Here is a 21254-nt window from a genome sequence, read left to right as displayed (position 1 = left end):
TACCATGAACCATACAGCATGTCAAATGTAAAGGGAATTCAAGAATGCCAGCAAATTTTAAAGCTGTTGGAAGAAATGTGTTTTACATATATAAGGATATACAGAGAGGTGTGAAGATACTTGTCCATCCTGGTCTGAATTTCTTGGGTGAATGGGAACACCCTCAGGGAACACCTTGGAGAAATAAGAACTGCTTTATCCATGCTGGAGCATGTCCTCCTGCCCTCACTGCCTTCTCTCTAGCAAGGCTGAGAGCCTGTGACATGCTTGCAGTGCAGCTGCTCTCTGATGTTGGCCTCATGCTGGTGCCTGTGCAGTTAGTACATGCCTCCTGTGTAGGTCTTATCGTGAACAAGGGACAAGGTATCCCCATGTGTCACCTCACACAGGGACAAAGGCCATCATTTTACATTAAGGAAACATTGGTGAATGGATCCAGGCTAAGAGTAAACCTTTGCTTTGTGTGGGTCTTCTTAATCCCGGGTCAGCCCTGTGACATGCTATAGAGTATGGTCCCCAAAACACCAGGGGTGGTAAAAATTGCAGGAGAAGTGACCAATGACAGGGAACCACAGGAATGTATTAAGCTGGCATTTCTGCCCAAACCCCTGCACTGTGAAACTGTCATCTCGGAGGATTGCTTTCTAGATGACCAGGGCTTCCCAAGACTAGTCTGTGATGGAAAAGGTTCCATGATTCAGAGGAGACAGGGGACAGGAAAAGAAGGTCTGGAACCTGTTGCACAAATCAGTGTCTTTTTTTTCTTCCATCCTGCACATACCTCTGCACCAGCAGTTGCTCTAGTCCCTAATCCCTAATCCCCCAGCACTCACCCTTTGCCACCCTTCCCCATGTCATTCCTCACAGTGATCCTGCTACTCCCACTCCCGTTAATCAACATAATTTCCCCCAACCTCTGCTCTGACTTCTTCCCTCCTCCCTTTTCATCCATGCATAGCCATTCCTTCTCTTGCCAAATCTTCAAAGTCTTCTCTTCTTCATCCCCTTTCCTCCCCACTAACAGAGAGTGAGGACATGTAATTTATTTTCTTTGAGGAAACAATCTGAGTCCTTTCATAAATCTCTATTGTTCTCAGGTTAGATTTCCACCCCAAAATAATTAAGAAATTCCCCTTTTGACAGCAGGAATTTGTAACAAAAGACATTCTTTTTTTTTTTTTCTTTCATTTTCCAGCAGGTCCATGTTGGGTTCAGCAGCTGAGCCACCAGACTAGAAGCCTTCCAGCTGCTTGGTTGGTGAATGGGTTGGTGTAATCCACTTGGTCTGTGACTCTGTCTTGCTTTTTTTTCCTGAACCCTCAACTCTTTTAGGAATATTAATTTTCATATAGTTTCTCCAGAAACATGCCCATGCTTAGAAGGGGCATGAAATTGAATATGAGGTGGGGAAAATCTCATATGTATGAGGCCAGATTTAGACACGTCTGGGGCTTGAACCCTCTGATCTGCAGTCAAAACACACTAGAGGAATTTGTCACCCTCAGGACAGCCTCTGTATTTGAGAAGGTGGGAGCAGGCTGTCTGAGGAAACCCTTCAAGTATCAACAAATTTGAGACAATTAACCATCCTGGCACCAATCTGAAGCAGGTCAAATACTAAGATCCTCCGGACAAAAACATTGTGTTTAAAAAAAAACTTAGTAGAAGAAATTTTAAAATAAAAATGTTAATAAGAGACTTAGCTACAGCACAGGTGGAACTCTGCTGTAATACTGACTCATCTGTGTATTTTGCAAGTCAACGTTACATACTTGATCACAAAATTTACTTTTTGCTGCAAAATTGTGCACTTGGTATATAACATTTTATTTCAAAGTCATTAGCTTTTGAACTGTAATTTCTAACACAAGAGCTCAGTCATGTATGAAAGAGCTGCCTTTTTAAAATTAATGATAAATCTTTAATATCAATATTGATCTCATTTTGATTGCTGATAATTTTACCGGAAGCATAAAACTAACATGTTTATTCTACAGTTTCAAACTTCTTTCTGCTCTTTCCTGGAGCCATAAGCCTCATTTGTCCCCTCTTTATCCACTAAAGTCACTGAAAATAATACAAAGTACTTTTACATTCCCAGTCCAAAACTTTGTGGTGCACTGAAAGCCAAGAACGTAAGACAATCAGGTTAAAACCTAATGCAAAATTAAGTAACACTAGGATTATAGTTTGAGTCATATTCTTCATTTTCACATTAAATACAACAAAAGCTATCCTTACAATTTTATTTGAAGTTACCATAGGATTAATAATTTGCTGTATCTGGATGTAACAGAAATCAACAGGCAGTTGTCAAGTTAGGTGCCACTTTTTACCTACTATTTAGGTACGATTGTTGGGTACGTATGCTATATATCTACACAAACAAACACAGACACATGCACACTTGAAAGCACCTTGCATGTATCCTTGAGAAACCCAAAGACCGTCTGGTTTTATTTGGCTGCTACTTCATGTGAAAATATATGTAAAGTATGAAGAAAAGCACAGAAATACTTAAGTTACACCCAAGCAACTGAAACCTGTAATGCTTGAACTCATCATTATTCATTGAAGTGGATCTGATAGCTAGATGAAGCAATATTTTATTTTCTTTTCTTTTCTCAGTCACTTTGATTCAGAGTACGGGGACAGAATGAAAGACACTATTATTCTTCCAAAAAGTCAAACGCAGAAGCCGTGAAAGCCTATATATTCACATCAAATGGCTTATAATCTCTGCTTTTATATCCTAACTTGGGACAATGACATACACAATGTCTGTGCTGTTGTGAATAAAGTTGGGCCATGCAGTCTATTTGGGTTGAAAACTGCTGGTTTAGGTTGTTTTCATCTTTACTCTTTTTTTTCTGTATGTGCATGAAGAATTCTCTCTTTTAAAAAATATTATTATTCAAGTGCATGCTGAAATTGAATCATGCTATTCTTACATAATTTTTCATTGGATTGTTGCAACCTATAAAGAAATCCAATTAAATTTCCCTTGCAGGCACAGAGCCTCATTCAGCACGCCTTTATAAAGCTGGCTTGTTGTATTATATGGCATGTCTATGAATTGAGAAGCACAGAGGCCCTGTCCCATTCCTTGTCCTGTGTGACATGCTGTAGAGAGAGAGAGTCCACCAGCAGTGTTTCAAAGAGCTGTATTATCAGAAAACATAAAGGTTTTGCCATCATTTCTGCTGCCATGGTTTAGAATATGCATGTGCCAGTGCATTTGCAGAACAGTTTTGAGCACTGTATGGCTCATATATTACCCTCTGCATCTGTGATTTTCACCTTTCTTATACTAAGGACATATGATTTGATGTTTTATTCTATGCTAAAGATGATGTACAGATTCTCTGTTGAAGATAAGGTTAGCAGAAGGACTTTTTAGAACAGTGTTCTAGTTTCTCAGGCTGCACAAGTGGAGTGCACTCTTTTCCGATCTCAAGGAAGCAGACTGCAAAATTTGTGGGGTTAGATTTCACAGCAGTGGGATTGCTGCACTATTTGTCTGTGTGCCTTGCCACTGATTTAAATATCACAGGATGATCCAAATGATCAACAGGCTCACACTGGCTGTCTCTGATACGAAGGGCAATGCTTATCTTCATCCATGGACACAGCATGGAAACACACAGAGCCACCTTCATTCAATATCAGACTTTGGCAACAGTGGGTGTAAGCATTGTGTATCCTGCACGTGAGGGATACTCCAGGTTGTACAATAAAACTGCCTTGGCTTGATCAATCTACTTGTCCTTATTGCTGAGAAAGATGTGGCAAACCATGTTCTGTAGGCTCCAGGCACTTTCCATAGAGGAGATTACTGGTTGTGGTAAGGAGCAGGAGTATTTATCTACCTGGTGGCATATATCTGGCCTACGTGGGTAATGAAGTTAACTACAAATGCCTCCTTTCACCTCCTCAGACCTCCATATCCTGCAGTTGGAAATAAGCTATAAGATCCAAATTATAAACACTATGTGGAATTCAGAGATGATAAAGATCAACCACTATATCTTCCTGTTAATGTGGAATTGATTTCTGTGCTGTATTTCCTGATGTTTCTCCAGTCTAATTTAAATGTTCCCAAGTGTTCTTTTCCCCTGAGAAATTATTCCACTGCCTAATCTTATGATGACGGGCAAAGCGTAGTACAGATCCAGTTCAAGAACTGAAATATGTATGTATGCAACCTTAAGAAAAAAAGCAGTATCAATCACATGTTTAAAGTCACACATGTGCTCCAGTGCTATAAATAGTCTCACTGCCTGGGATTTTCTTCTGATAGTCAATCTAAATTTTTCTTCTTTTAATTTCTTCTCATTACTGCTCTAGTTATACCCCTGTAACTAAGCTAAATAATTAATTGACATTTTCATTTACTTCAATGGGAGCCATTCACACATATCAGAGGACAAATTTTAGCCCTTAATAAAGAAATGAACTATTGTCTCACCAAGCAGATACTGAAAATGCCAGCCTACACCTGCTTGCACAAGAGAATAGAGAACTGTTTGCGATGATCATTTGTCCCAGGAGTCATCTGTAAGGGTGGTATTCTATTGATTCTTTACAAACTCAGACTAAAAGAATAGTTTAAAAGAAGTCTGGGCACTTGCCCTAAAGCCATATTCACATGATGTTTTTATATTGCTTTAACATAACTTGTGTTTAATCTCATTTGTAGCATGGTTAGTGTGGATGTGTTTCTTCATTTTCCAGGAACATGCTAACCAGACGTGCTCTTGACCATCTGTTACCTTATTTTCTAACACAGAGGGATAGACTTATCCCTCCTACCTAAGTCAGGACTGGGCTAGGAAAAGCCATTTCAACCAAGTTGTTCACAGCAGATTGATCTTAAAAGGATGCTTATTCAAATCATTTTTGGTATTGTCCCTATCAATTAATTTAATGTAATTTCAATAAATTGTGAGGACCAGTGCTAGCAGTTAGGGAGCTCAGGGGATCAGTGACAAAGATAGAAAAATAGATAAGACAGTACAGTCTTGAACAGTGTAATGCATGTCATCTGGTAACAAGCAAGAGACTGTTTGTCACTTATTAAATGGAAAATTTCAGGCAGTCATGTAACCAGAAATTATTTCGGACTCAAATAGACTATAGTCTGTTTTAGCCACCATTCTGTCAGAAAAAGCAAATAGGAACAATCTGGATTCGGTACATAACAACAGAAATTGTCCTTGAAGACGGTATAGTCATTAAACTGGTCAAATGTCACTGAGAAAGCAGTGTTTATATTTAGCGTACATTTCCATGGGCAGAGGAAAACACTTCCTTGGAAGGAATATAACCAAGGACAAACATGACTCATAGCAGACTTTAATAATGTCTGAGATGGAGGGCTTGCCTTCTTTTTTTTTTATTCTCAGAGGATGCATTTAATGCAATCCTGGGCTGCTCTCTGACTCTCTGGGCACTGTGTGGTGGGGAGGACCATCAGGGACAGCAGGCAAAGCAGTGCATCTCCACCGGCTGAATCCAGGTCTGGGGGCTTGGCCCTCCCCAGACCATGCGCATGCTGCCGCTGACTCAGTTTCACCTTAGACCTGCTTCTGAAGATAGGCTCACACCAGGGGTTTAGGTCCCAAATGGAAGAGATAAGCCTTACCCCGCATTTTCCTGGGGCAGACTCTCTGTAAGACTGAGAAGGACATGGCTTGCCTCTGCTTTTCCTGCCTCAATGGCTTTGAGCACCTGTCCCTGCAGGCATCCCTTCTGAGCCTGGTGCCAGAGGACATCAGAGCCTTTCTCTGGGGACACAGGGCCATGTAAGGGGTACGAGTGATGAGCCATGCAGGCAGGAAGAGTAAAGGAAACATCCTAGGTGAAAGCACACGTGACACAGAAGCTGCTGCTCTACTTCTTCGTTTACTTCAGTTCTTTTTGCTGGGTAAAATGATACCAAGCTAAAGCGATACAGGGATAAGTGTTGCACTTTAATTTGCCTGCAGCACAGGACAGTAGCTCCTGAACTTTGGCATTTAAATCTTCAGCTTTTGCCACTGTCTAGCACCATGGCTGCACCTGCTTTAGGAGTTCATAAATTTTCCTGTTTAACTTTCCAGGTCTGACTGGCAAACCATCTCGTAGCTTTGATAACCACCAGAGGTCAGCAAACCACATTCCAGGAACTACAAGTAGTACGGTGAGTTAGTGGGTTTGGGGCCATGTGTTTTGTTTTGTTTATTCAAAGTGCTATGATCGGCCCCAGTTCGGAGCTTGAGCAGGTGATGGCATTGCTGGTGGCAAAGAGCTAGCTCTGTGTCACTCAGCCCTGCTGCAAGGGTAGAAACGCTCTGCTTTAGCCTGCTTAGCACAGGGCCCTATGGGCCACATTCTTTGAAATAAGCTGAATTGTATAAAAGTAGACTAAAACGGGAATGTTCAAAAGTAGTAATACCACCCAATTTGCTGACTTCCAGCTGCAGTGAGGTTTCCAAGCTCTCTAAACTGCCCCACATCCTGGGCCACGGTGAAATGGCATCTGAGTGGAGCCTGGGTGCCCACCGTGTTGAGTAGGCTGGAAAGGACTGGGAAAGACAAGGACTTTCTTCCGCCTCCCCCATTTCCAGAGTGAAAATCTTAGAAGAAAGAATTACATGGGGTTAGATGTCAAAACTGCCTCATTGCTGGTTCCTGGCTCAGATCTTGCTTGATTTTTTTCTATGCCAATTGGCCCTATGGGGAGTTATGATTAAGGGTGCATCTATATCCAGGGCATATAAATATTCCTTTCCATTGCTAGAAACTGGGCTGAGAGTCAGCTGTAAGTGTAGCTTAGAAAACATACACGAGTGAATTGAACAGAATAAACATCTAGCTAAATGGATGCCTTTTTGACTCTGTAGAAAGATTTAGAGATAATATGTAGCAGTTGGAATCCAGACTCTTAAAAGATACAGGAGGCTGCAAAAGAAGAAAAGGGGAGGGGGGCAGCAGGGCTGGGAGGATTTCTCTGAAATGTGTTCTGCATACTCTAAAAGAAAAATGTGTGTAATTTGGACCCCAAATGCAGGCCAGAGCGACAGCATCTAATAGGGGAAACATGATTTAGAGGTCGGTTTATAAACTAAACAAATTTACTGAGTTCCATAAATGAATCTCATGGCAAGATCCAACATTTTTTTTTAAAAGGTGGATAAAAAATATTGTATGTTAAGGGGGGAAATTGAGATGGTTTTTAAGCTGATGTCCTTAGAAATATATGTATATAGTCTTTTTTATAGCTCTTGGCATATAAAATAAGTCATTATTCTAAATAGAAAAATATTGATGATGTCATAGGAGCCATTGCCGGACACATCAAGCTGATCTGATGAACTGGGAAATCAATAGATATTTTCCAAACGAGATGGCGTTTCTTTTAATTGGTTGTGTGAACACGATATACTGCAGAGTACAAACATTTAAAGTTAATTTTCATTTGGCTTGGATTTCTCCATGTGTTTTTCTATTATTTCTTTATGTAGAATTTATTTTTTTGCTTTGTTTTAAGGTTTGCTTCTTCTATTGGCTTGCATATAAATTCCTTATCAGAACAGATGAAATAGTATCTATGCATTGTAGACACTCAAATAGTATAGCTTTGGGAGCTATTTGAATATCTACCAAGATTACAAAGTATTGAAGATTTCACCCGATAATTGCCACACTCCTTTAGATTGCTTGAAATCTGTTGAGTCAAGTAAGTCTTTTAATTTCATCTCTATCACAGATAAGTAAAGAGTTGTCCTTATGTCCCATAGCAAGTGAACAGAATTTGGAACAGAAATCCTGGCTGCTTTTGCTTTAAACTAATCACCAGGTTGTACAAATGGCACATGTGGTAGATCAATATACTAATATACAATTCAGGTGTTATTAAGTAATATTGCATGCCCTCTGCAGCTCCCTAGACTCAGAACTTTCAAGGGCATGTAGTAATGAAACCCTTATAAAACAACCCAGTTGATCAGAAAAGGATGCTGGGTGGGGACCTTATTTGTGCAAAGTATCTTAGCTTTCTGGTTTTACGTGTCAGTATGTAAGTAAAAGATTCTGACAAATATTTTTTCATTCTTCAGGCACCTAACATTTTTTTGTGATCTTGGTCTTTCATCAACTTCACATTTCTCCTTCTGAAGGGGGGAATGTACAGAGCTGGTATCAATCTGTAATGGTAGCGAACATGCAAGTATATGGTATATTGTACTTTTAAATTTTTTTTTCTGTAATTTTAAAATATTTTTTTATATGGATTTTGTATTAGTTAAAGTTGTTGACTTATGAAAGGTCTTCAATTTAATCCCACAACTGTAATGGCAGAGCAATTTAGCTGCCCCAGCTGAAGTGCTGCTATTCATGCAGGTACTTCAGACTCCATACCTTCACTTGGACTTACTGAACCTATTTGGTGATTATATTGTTAGGGAAAATGGTAATTACAGTTATTTGGGGTGGTTTTGTCATGAAGGTCTCCAATTCTGTCAAATGAGAGCATGGTGAGTTCATTGGGCTCATTTTGCTCTGGTGCTAAACACCAATTTTATATTTACTTGCCATAAATCTCATACATTTGGCCCCAAATTTTCCTGCCTACCCTCTTGCTGATTTGAGTCTTCTGACACAATTTCATTCACAATTTGATTATGGTTTATCTCCTCCTTATTGAGAAATATTAGTGGATTAAAGAAACTCAGAGATTCCCCTGACATCTATCCCCCATTTGATACTAGTTAATACAGTAATGTGAGGTCCTATTACTTATTTCCACTGCAATAGTGGCAGATGCTTTGAGGACATTGCTTTGTTTGTTGCCATGAATGATGCACTTCATTGTTTTATTGCACAAAAGCCACAAAAAAAATACACATAGCTTAAAACAGGTGACATTTTCCACAGAAGTCAATGGCAGAAGTTCCACACTGCACTTTTATTTAGCACTTTGCTCGTTTTAGTGTCCGAATCTTGTGTTCAGTGGATAGGGAAGATTATGACTGGAAGGGAGCTCCCTCTTACTCCATCCTTCCAGAAACTTTTCTTTGTATAAGTATTAAGTCTTTCTTGTTTCTTCCAGGTGCCAGTGCCTCACCTTTTATCCACACTTTGGCATTTGTAGTAGTTTCTTTACCAGTGGTCTGTGTCCGGCCAATTGTACTTTCTATTAATTATTTTTTCTGACCAGTTTCTTGTAATCCCAAACATCCATTCTTTACTCATAACACATCGGGAGCTGCTTCTAGTACTTCATTAATTTTCTTAATATGTAAATAATGTACCTAAGCATTTGTAGAATACCCTTGACTGTAGCATCTAAGTGCTGAGTATCTGACACTAGGAATAGTGATAGGAAGTCAATTTTTCAGCTTCTACAGAGGTGAGACCAAAAGCAAGATACACATTTTCATCTTCTAATTAGGGAAATTTAGGAGAGCCATAGTGCAACTTCCATGGAGCCCAGACTTTTTTCCAGTTCTTTCTGGCAAAATGTCTTTTTGCTGCTGTAAGGACATTAAAAAGTCAATGGTACAGCCATAGGCCAAATGATCAAAACTGTACTCTTAACTTTGCACCTCTAAAATTATGCAAATGCACATTTGTGTTCACAAAACCTGGCCATCTTAATTTATAGTGCAAATAATTTCTGAGCTAACAGCTAACATTTCATGCTCAAACACCTTGGAGAGCAGATGTGATCCTTGCACTTACACAATTCATAGAAATAATTTTCCTGGCTATAACTTGAAAAGCTGGATTCATATTTCATAATGAAGAAGGGGTGTTGGCCTGAGCCTGGCAAATACTTGGCCACCTTGATGACTTGAGCCGCCTCCATGTCCCTGTGTGCAGTGTCTGACAGATAAATGCTAAGTTTCTTACCCTCAGTAACTTGCAAAGCTTTTATTTCTTCTCAGCCCATGAAGGTAGGAGTTCTTTTTCTGAACTTCTTAACTGAAATTCCCTAAAAGAGTAATAGCTGAATTCCTCTCTTATCTCTTGTTTATTTTTAATGCACCTTGGCTGCATTTTACTAGGCATGTTGTTCTGTATGTGGAACAGAGATTTAATATCATTTCTTGAATCTTTAACGCCACTCCTTTGGAAAGAAACCCATTCTCTTAACTGTTCTGAAAAATGCAGCAGAAGCTGTAATTGTTGAGTGGCTCTAAGTAAAACTGCAGATTCTTTTTTCCACCAGGGAACAGATGGAGAAAGTTATGTGGTATGCGGAAAAGGCAGAAATTTCTTGTAGTCAATAATCGCATGGGTGAACAAGTATAGTAACTTCATAAATAGCAGTACTGGTGAATGTCAACAAAAGTTATTCAGCTTAGTTGAAAATCACAAGCTTAGAAAGATGACTCAGACTTATACAAACCTGCTTCTCCATTGATTTTATGGATTTTGCATTTCTGGTGTGATTTCCTAGATATGGGAACGATGGGTGTGAGGCTAGGGACTATGAAGATCTTGCTGCAATTCAAGGAATGAGGCAGGAGCTGGTCTGCCAGTTTATGGATCACAGCTCTGTTGCTTGCTCCAGAGAAAAGCAATTTTAGCCACGTGTTCCACAGGTAGGTCTCTGGCTCCACCGTGCCAGCCAAGAGAGGCAGAACTACTGCTCAGCTTTCTTCATAAGTCTGCCCAACACATCTTCAGTGTAACTGCTCAAAGCTGTGCACAGGACACTAGGGTTGCTTGTTGCTTCCCTTTAACTCTTCTTAAATCTGCTTGGGTACCTAATCAGTCAAATGATTGACTTCATAGAACACTTACTACATGTAGTGATTGGCCACCATTTTTCCTGCTCTCTATGTAGATGACAAAAACCTTTTCAGTGGGACAGTAGTCTAAAGAAAATAATAAATACATCTCAAATTCCAGAAGGAATGATCATTCATCCAAGAGTTAGGGATTTCTCAGATCTGTCAACAAACTATCCATCAAAATACTTGCAAATTACAGGAAATAGAACTCTACAATTAACTGTGGAGTGACTGCGTTGCTTGCTTTTGTGAAATCATTTGTGAATCACTTTTTATACCTTTTGACCACTGTATCTCAGGCTGACCTTTATAGCTGGAGCAACCAATGTAGGATTCCCATTCAAAGCTGAATCTCAGCAGTGTCCAACGGGCCATCATCAGCCTGCTCCTTCAACCTCCTCTTCCTCAGGATTTTCACTTCCTGAAGTAGAAAATGTACTTAAATTCATGCAGTCCTGCTGCCTGAAGCCCTGGACCCCAGCTGTGCTGGGAATCACACAGAAATCTTTCATGTGCAACAGGCTGTACATGTGAGGACTTTCATATAATATTGATGAGATTAAAGGGTCTTCTTGATTGATTTTCAAACTTTAAAATGGAGAAGTAGGATTTAAAAATTTTGCTACTATTTCAAAAGAGAGGTTGGTCCTTCCTTCCTTCCCCTCTCTTTTCCTTTTTTCTTTTTCTCTTCTCTCCTTCCTTCCTTCCTTTCCTCCCTCTCTCCCTTCCCCTCCCCCCTCCTTCCCCTCTCTTTTCCTTTTTTCCTTTCTTTTCCTCTTCTCTGACTCCTTCATTCCCTCCTTCCCTCTTTCCTTGTTTCCTTCTTTTTTTCTCTCTCTCTTTCTCTTTCTTCTCACGTGTTTAATATGTATTCAAGACTGCTCTATCAAAAGAATTATTAATTAGACAATCATTTAGATATTGGATCTCATTTCATTTTTTCTCAAATATTTATGAGACATGCATATTTATGAAAATGCTCATTTTGTAATCTGTAAACCTACTTTATGAGTCTGCAGTCAGAATTTAGTCTTGCCAGGTTTTTGCAAAATCCTATTGCTAAATCTGACCTAAATCTGTTAAATATTGACTCCAGACTTGTCAGGCAGAAATGTTATTCTGGTAATGAAACAACTCTATTAAAGATCATTGATATTATAAGTGAGATAACTTCACAACGTGTGTATCAGTGTTTATTTTAATGAAAGGGATTTCCTGGCACATTGTCAGCTAAATGTTTTATACTGAGAGCTGCCTGGAAAAAAATTAGACATGTTAAAATCAGCCTGTAACAGGGCTTGTGATTTTGTTTTTAAGTCTTTGTAACTAAAAGTGTGTAAACGGAACTGCATCCAGTAAAGCACAATAATTTATTCTAGAAATTAGCAAGCCCACGTTCCACCTATAAAATCATTCTCTGTGATGTGCGACTGGCCTTAATTTCAGTGGCCTTGATTTATAGTTAGAGTTTGTTTTATTTTCAAGGGGTAGAGACTGGGAAGCAGCCGGACAGAGCTATTAAAGCTGTTGTGCACAGCAATTTTTCAGGGGTTTATTAATTCTTGCAGAGAATAAGCCAATGAACTGAGCATTATTCAATGCAAGAACACCTTTTATAAAAGGAGGGTTGCTTGATGAATAGATGTAGACAGCACAAAACAAAACATATGGGTGTTTGTTGTATGAACTTAACCATTTGTGTTTAGCCACGTTCTCAGTTGCAGACTTATCAAAATGAGGGTTCACATTTAGCAATCATGTAATTCCACCAATGTTGGTGGGTTTGGCCCCAGGTTTTCCTTGATGCTCTCACTGATGCCTGGGTTTTGTACAGAAAAAAGCCCCAGATTGTTACAGAGAAGAAAGACAATCAGAATAACTTAATTCCAGTGAACAAATAGCACAAATGTTCTCTAAAACAGAAATGCTGATATTTTCAGACAAATTAAGGTGGAATTGGGCTTTGTGGCTTATAATGTATGGAAGTGAATTCTAATTAAAACTGTTCTAATTAAAGACTATTTCAGTCAGTAAATCTATTAAAAACAAAATTGTGTCAGCTAGTCCAAAACTGCAGCATTTGCTTAAAAAGCATTTGTTTCTTTTACTCTCTCTCTCACACAAGGTTTTCTTATGTGCCTTGTTTCTGAACGTCTCAGCTGCTCTTGGGTCAAAGTTTTTGAGGACTTCAGAGAAGATGAACCCAGGGAGTCTCTAGGTTTTTTGAGCACAAGTGTGTTCAGATCACATGCCATCCATCAAATGTGAGCAGCTCTTCTTGGCCACGAGTGAGGTGTCAGGTTCATTTACTTTGAATGCTGAGAGAACTGAAGGGACAGATATCTACTGATGGCTTGGACAGATTTGTAATGCTGTAGGCCATGCTAGCAGCTCACTCAAATTGCAAAGGTCATATAAAAGGCTGAGTCTTCTCTTAAGTTACCATTAAAACCACTGAAGACCACAGGCATGTCAGGAGAAGTTTCCTAATTCATGTGGCTCAACTACACATGTGTGTTCAGAATTCAGAGTAAAAACACCATATCATAGTGCACTTAATATTTGCTTAAAAGCTTCCTATGCTAATAAGTAAAAGATGGGTGAATCACTTGCTTCTCCAATAACCGAAACCCTCTTTTCATGAGATTTGTTCTCACCTTTGTGCTAAAAGATACTCAGAGACTATGCACCAGAGCCATCCCTAGGAGACACAAAGTGGGCTCAACTCCCACTGCTGAGGACGGTATTTTGTGGGTTCCATGTTACTGAAGGCACTCAGCACCATATTATAATGGGAGACGGATATGGCTGTGAACAGCAATGATCTGTCCTACTTGAACAAGTTAATCAGGCAGACAGGTTGCTATCCTGCACTCGGTGTGCTATACAGTCCCACACCTACCTTTGTGGGTGCTGCAGAAGCAGGTAACGAGACCTGAAACCACTAGAGTTATTCCTGTGTTGATAATGAAAAAATCACTGCAAATGGTAGGGTGAATAAATAATTTACGTGAACAGCCTTTCTTCTTACGCACTGGTTATGCAAAGTGCTCAGCAGGCTTGATTTTACAAGCCTCCTAAATGTTGTGCTTTAGCCTGTATGCAGCTATGTGGCACTTTCTGAAGAGTTCAAGGGGTATGCCAGCCAGGATTGCAGCCAATGGAACAGCTCTGAGGAAAAAAAAACATGAACTGGACTCAGAGAGGGACAGAAAGGGGATAATTTGCTGGTTAATAGGAATCCCAATTGCTGGGCACTTTAAGAGGGTGAGATGGAAACCATCCTTATTTAGTGATGCTGCAATAAGGTTAAAGGCTTTTGGAACTAGGTAAAATGACCCCCAGACATCATCACATTTAAACATTTAGAGTTCTCTGGCATGTTTCAAATTGTGTGTGTATGAATCCTTCAGAGTTGTCAGCAAAAATCCCAGATGTCTTAAAGTTTCCTTGAGGAGTCTTCACATTGATTTGAAGAGACGACAGGTGCAAGCATTGAAATGACTCTTTCTTTGCTTTCCCTTCTCTCACCTACACAAGGTATCCTCTCTGAAGCACTTACTTAGTATTTTAGCAAGTAGCATAGCTGTGCCATGTCTGTTTAGTGTCACTTTATGTACCATAGTAACACTTTACATTATCTTACAGCCAAGTCCCATGTTGCATGTTCAAAACAGGGATGTTAAAGTTCATTGGCATTTTCTTTTGATTGGGCCAAAAGAAGACTGAAATTGATAAGAACGAACGAACCAGAGGTGAGTGAAGTAGGCTGACTCACAATATATCTTTTCACTATCATGAAGGCATGTACAAGCAGGATAGCTTTCTGAAAGGCAGGATCATATTTTCCCTTCACCGTATACAGGAAAACCTGAAGTTAATGAATTTGCCTATCCCGGTTCCAGACTGCCCAGATATTAGCTGCATGGCAGAAGCATGAGTAAAACTCTATAGTCTTAGCCCTCAGTAGCGTTTTAGCTTAAACCTTTTGCCCCTACCCCTTTTCCACCCCACCTTTAAGCCGGCCATGGTGGCAGAGTGCTCCCCCCGTGCTGGGGCGCCTGTTGTGAGGAGCCGCGCCACAGAAAACTACACGCGCGAGCGTTTTGTTGTGACAAGCTGGGAACAGGTCTGTCTGTGCAGGTCCGTGTGCCTATGTTTGTGTGATTTTGTGCCTTTGTTGTGGTATAAAGCCTGGAAGGGAGCGAGAGACAGAGTTGCTGGCAGAGGGACAGCAGAAGCGCTGGGCATCTGCAGCCCCAATGGATCAATGTCTGGGCGACCGAGGGCCCAGGGGTGGGTGCAGCAAGCCGGGCCCAATGCACCCCCTGCCCTGGGGGACAGACCCCTGCTCTGAGGAGGGGCGAGCAGGTGATTCGGAGGTGCTTAGGCTTGCACGCCCACACTCTCGCCGGCCTCAGAACGTGTACTCCAGAGGGAAGCTGAAGTCTCGTAACTGAGTGTTAATTATGTCTGAGTGGATTCTAGAGAAAAGGAAAACCATATACTGTATCAGCAGAGAAATGGTTTCACTGTGAGGAAACTAATGATGCTTTTATCAGGAACAATATAAAGATTGCTTTTTTACTAGTGTGTGTCCCACAGGGTTTGGACTATGAGATATTTCTGTATCTGGCTTTAGGTTCCTCTGAGCTTTTACATAATCAAATCAATATAGCTATGATTCACCCTCTGGCAACAACTGCTCCTTCCAAGTTCCTGCTGCTTCTTTAGTGACTAAAGAGGAAATAAATAAATAAATAGAAAGAAACTTATTACAAATCCGTAAACATTGATTTGTTTGGTCTTAGATTTTACTTTTTTTAATTGCCAGGGAAAAAAAGAAGAAAAAGGAGGAGGAGGCGGGAGGATATATGAGTTTGTGGTCAATGGGGCAGACATGTGATTGCTAGTCTGATACTTAGGGAAAAAAAAAAAAAAAAAAAGTGGATTGATAGGATTTCATGAACCAGCATGAAGTATTGTCCAGGCACAGACTGAAGGGCGACTCAAGGGCAGATCGGGCAAGGAAGGGGCAGAGGCTGCAAAAGCCAAGGCAGGCACAGAGTCCAGAGATGGGAAAATTTGATTTAGCACTAGCAGCCCTGTACTGTTTGGATCTGTATCTTGACTTACACATTGTTTAGCGGGAAGTTCCAAACCTGAGTTGCCCGTCTCCAGTTTCCAGGCAAGCAAAGGAAGAACTCCCCCTGCCCCTCAAATTGAAATTTAAAAAGAAAACAAAAAATGGCCCAGATAAGATGCCTTGCCCAGCTGGGTTCCTTTCTATGCCTCCACCTCACCATTGATGCTCCCACCCCCTCACCCCCAGCTAATTCCCTTAATTCCAGCAATTTTCTCTCTCCCCCTCCTTCTTTCTTCTGATGTCATATTGTTATTGTCACAAATATTTTCCCCTTACAGGTGCTGGTGCAGCACAGCACTCTGGCACAGTCATCACACACTGGTGGAAGTGACATCTCTCGGGATCATCTTGTCTTGTTTTTTCCTTGGCTGACATCTCTGTTGCACTGAAAGAAAAGGGAAGACTGAACAAAAAGATCACTGCCTTTTACACAAAAGAAAACCCATCTTTTAAACAGACCTCATTTCATCCTTTCTTAAGAGTGTGTGCTGTCAGGCGGGACTTTGGAGGAGGGTGTCCAAGGGGGCTGACACTGTTAGTGCAGGAAACTCCTTGGTGCCCTACCAGAGCACTCACTCAGTGTGGCAACCTCAGTTGTCGATGTGCCAAATAACCTCCCAGTACACTGTTAATCCTGAGCTAACTCCTGGCTAGCGATACTCCCATCTGTGACAGGCAGGTCTGCTGATGTTTGTAAAGTGCCTTGGTATCTTTGGGCGGATGGTGTCACTGGCATTAGCTTTTGGGTGTTCCAACTGGCTTTTGACGAAAAAAGGAAAAGCACACCTTATCCCTACATCCTCCTCCCCCCTGCCCCCATTCTGTTTGAATTTTCCTGGGTTTTTCCACTTTTTTTTTTAAAAAAAAAAAAAAAGGAAAGTGTATCTCCCTTACTAAGATCTGGGAGAAGAATTTGGTATTTTCCAAATACAGATCATGGCAGAGGGAATACAGTGGGCTGTTCACATTACAGGCCTATTCAATCCTAATGTAAACCTTGATTCCTTCTGCAGATCTAGCAGCAAGCTTAACATGGCTCCACATGCTCCCAGAGGTGGGTATTCTTCTGCCCTGGAAAGGCACTGTTGTAAGAGCAGGGATACCCTGGGAAAGCCTGCAGCCCACATGCAATGGAACTGGCCAGGAAACTGCAAAAAAAATTTGCAGATTATTTCTTGAGACTCAATGCAGAAAATACTCAGTGAATATTATATTCCATACATAGACTTTGACTGGATTATGAAAATGGTATATTATTCATTGAATAATTTAAGTAAAAAACAGCTTTTCAGCCATTAATGTTCAACCAACAGTGGTACATATCTTGTGCTAGAGGAATGGATAATTTGTAGCTGTAGATACTACATTAGATGCTGTATGAATTATAAACCTTGTTTTTTTCCAGGTGTCTGATGATCACGGTTCCTGCTCGTGGTTAAGCACCACCTTCCCTTTGTTGTGAAACACAAGGAATACTTTTTTCGGTCCCTGCTGCTGTACAGCTCCAGAGACCACAGGACTTTGAATTCCTGGAAAAATAAAACCAATTCTAATCTTAAAAGTTGGGGAGCCTTTAAGTCCACAGTTCATGTAGAGAGAGTGGTAACTCTCCTGTGTAAAGCCATATTTCCCTTGTGCCCTGACAAAACTTTCTCAGCAAAAATGCCTCTTTTTGCTGAAGTTATTAAGGGTTTTATCCTGATCACCAATAACACAGAACAAAGTGGTAACAAAACTGATGAGTTTTATTAGTTAGTTCTGGTTTTAGCTCTTATAGCTTCTACCTTTATTTCAGCAATGTGGGCTTTCTTATCCCAGTCCAGAGAAATCTAGTCCATGTACACATCAAAAGATTTGACCAAATCCAAAAGTTATGTGCAACATTAGCTTGGTGTCTGCACTTCCAGGAATGAATGAGACACTATGGAGGCATGTTCCCAGCTGGTGCAAATTGCCATCCCTGCACAGAAGCCGGTGGACCAATGACAATATAAGCCAGTCCTGCTCCTTAGTGCATGAGGGTTCGACTTCCTCCAACACAGGCAAACACACACACAATCAGAAAATACACTTTAAAAATCTAATAATACTTACTTGAGGCTTTTAAACTCCTGAGGGGTAGATAGATACAAGGCAGTAAACCAGCAGAGGGAAAGAAGAACAGTTAAAAAAAAACTAATAAAAAATCCTATAGGAAGGAAATGACACCCCTCCCCCCCCCCCCAGGCTCTCCCCCCTCCCCCCCTTTAAAGGGGAAAAAATTAAAAAGGGAGCTAATTGTTGTGCTTGCTGTGGTGGCTTGCCTGGAAATGAACCTATGAGTTGAAGGCATATGGTGCTTATGTTGGAATTGTTTTCTAAACAGACTTTTTGCCTGTGTGTCTTTTTCACCTCTTTCAAACATCTTGTGCCAAAAGCAGTAAAAACACTGCTGCATTAAACATAAATCAGGGCCCTGTGCCTGCAAAGGACCTCTGTTGTTGGAGGGGGGTTATTGGACTAGGGATGAAAGGAGACCTACCACCGCATTGATCTGAGGTGATTCTGTGGAACATATTCAGCTAGGATGCTTCTAGCTAGTTATGACAATGTGGAACATTCAAGCAATTAATGAACACATGCTTCAAGTAGAACGGCTGAACAAGGGATTTAACTGGATGTGCATGTTTCTTCGACTAAATATATTCTAAATGAATACACATTTATGTATTTGTTTTGATAGAGTATTTTACCTATCCAGAGTAACAAAGGGTCCATATTAATAGGCAAAAGTATATGTTGGCTATTTGTAGAACAGTGTGAAACCATTTGTTAAATAATTTTACATAAAAGGAGCTACTCTGCAAGTTACCACAAATTCACTATAAATTTAGTATGGGGACAAGCTGCATTATGTCACACCTGCAAACAATTTTCAGAAGCCCAAATCTGAGAATTTGTTCCCTGTGTTGCTAATTTGCAACTCATTTGGTAAGATTTTAACCCTTCCATACTAAAGACGTGGTTCTTACACCTGTGATCTCTTCAGACACCCAAATCATGAGTTGGACCTATCTGTTGCCTACTTGCAACAGAAACTCTCAGTGTAAATGAAGATTCTGCAGGAAATTATGCTAGCAGTTTATACACTTGCATATGTAGTGTATGACCAATTGCATATACTAAGAGGTATGTATGACCTTTACACAGAGAAAGCGATGAACAAATGTCTGCGGCTTTTATGTGGACTGTGGCTGGAAGCTAGCTTAAAGCGAAAGTGTTTGCCTATACAGCCTCCAGACATGTTATGCAATTTTTTTAGTAAGTAGGGATATTAATCTGGGTATGCTAACTAAAATTCCTGGCGTATTCAGTGTGCTAAATTCCACCCATGATACCAATGAAGGACAATGCATCCTTATCAAATCACCCTGTTAATGGGTGGCTGAATTTCTACAGGGTGTCATATAGACTGAACACTGTTTATAAAGTGTTTGGGAATTATTTCTGCTTTTGGAGAGCAGGAGTAGCCCATTCATATGTTACACCTCGGGGAAGGATACTGGGGAAGGTACTGACTCTGCAGTTGCATCCTCCCTGTCACTCAGTTCTGTGGAAGACTGCTCAGGGACCTTTGCTGAGATTATGCTCAGTCATCTGTTGAGGCATATTTCCTGCTTTGGGGACAGACTCTCAGCTGCAGCACTGTCATCCCTAGCACTGCCAGCGTCCCCTTGTGCAGGGGGAATAATCCCACCCTCCTCACTGCCACAGACAATGAATGCGTGCCACGTGCATGTGTGGGTGTGCGTACTCCCTCAGGTGAATGGAGGGAGGGTACAAGAGAGGTAGCTTTCACGTGCAGCAGTATGCAGAAAAGGCAACATGGCTCCTCAGAAAGCAGTGTTGTGGTGGGGCCAGAAAGAAATGGGGCTCTGGCGCTGGGCTCTTCAGCAGATCCTAGAACACCCATTGCTCTTGGAAGCTCATAACCCCTCTCCTTCCACAAGGAACAAAGCCCAGGTGGAAACTCTGAGCTGAAATGTATAAAGTTTCCTTTCTTCAAAGTGCTTTTATTCTCTTGGCATAGGGACAAATTGTGCCTTGAGGGCCAGATCTGCAAGTGGATCCATATGGAGAAATCTTTATGTGTTGGGAACATCATTCAAGTCAACGGGACGCTGTGAGGGCACAGAAGCTTGCCAGGTCCAAGCTGCAATTTGAAAAGTGTTTTGTGTTCCTTCAAGGTAAAAGGCATACTATAAACCTAAGCAATAATTCTTTTAATAAGAAAACTATTGCGCTTGTTCTTTTAAAAGCAAAATGCAAGAGAAGACCAAAACCTATATAGCTTCTATACAACAGAAAATATTTATTTTTTTTCCAACAGGTGGAAGGAATTTTATCTTGTGCTTTGAGCTACAGGGAAAAAATAATCCAATGGACAGTTTATACATACCACAGGTATCAGAAAGAGTACAAGTCCTAAGACACTAACCTAACTGTATAGTAAAACTGAAGGCATTCCAGGCAGCGCAAGCCATGCTGTGTCTGTTCAGGGGACAAGATGACAAATTCTTTTCACAAAAAACCACCAAACCCTATAAATTGTTACTGAGTAAACTTGAAAGTACATTTAGGGAGATTTGGTTATGGCATTCGAGAGCAATGTGGGACCATAAAGATAGTATTGTATATATTACCTTTGTGTTTCATACATGCTGTTGTTGGCTGCAACACGACCTGATGAAGGGGCATAAATCTGGGAATCAGAAACTTCTGTGATTTTACTCTCTATTCTATTTATTTTCTCTATCATCTTAAGTAAGTGACTAAACCTATTTGACAAAGGTCTTATTTGTAGTTGCCTGTTTGATACGTGTAAAGGGTTTGCAGGTCAGCTGCATAAAGATTGAAGATGCAGGCTGAAGGCACTCTTCATCTTCACAGAGCCAGCATTGAGACTATCCTAGCAGTCTCCACTGCAGGGGCCAAGGCAGTTTCCCAGGCCTGCAATACAGACAACACAATCAGCATGCAAATTAGATCCCCCTTCGCTTTCCTACCCAATGTTGTAAGATGAATCTAGACTCTACATCAACTAATTTGGGTCCTTCTGTCACGACCGCAATATAAGAGAGGGATTCTTGGCTTCTCTTTTCATTCAGGCATCACAGGGACCTTATATCTAGTGAGAAGATAAAAAGGTTACTATTAATCCAATAAAGGTTAAGTGTCATTTTGTTAGATGTCTATCTCCAACAGAAGTCCAGCCTTTCCTTTGCAAGCCCCCATTTCCCTGTGAAATGCCTGCTCCCGTTAGATGTGTACTGCAGAACACATGCTGG

Source organism: Harpia harpyja, chromosome Z (assembly GCF_026419915.1).
Source record: "Harpia harpyja isolate bHarHar1 chromosome Z, bHarHar1 primary haplotype, whole genome shotgun sequence".
NCBI lineage: Eukaryota > Metazoa > Chordata > Aves > Accipitriformes > Accipitridae > Harpia > Harpia harpyja.
The sequence above is the reverse complement of the archived record's forward strand: the minus strand, read 5'-3'. Positions refer to the sequence as shown.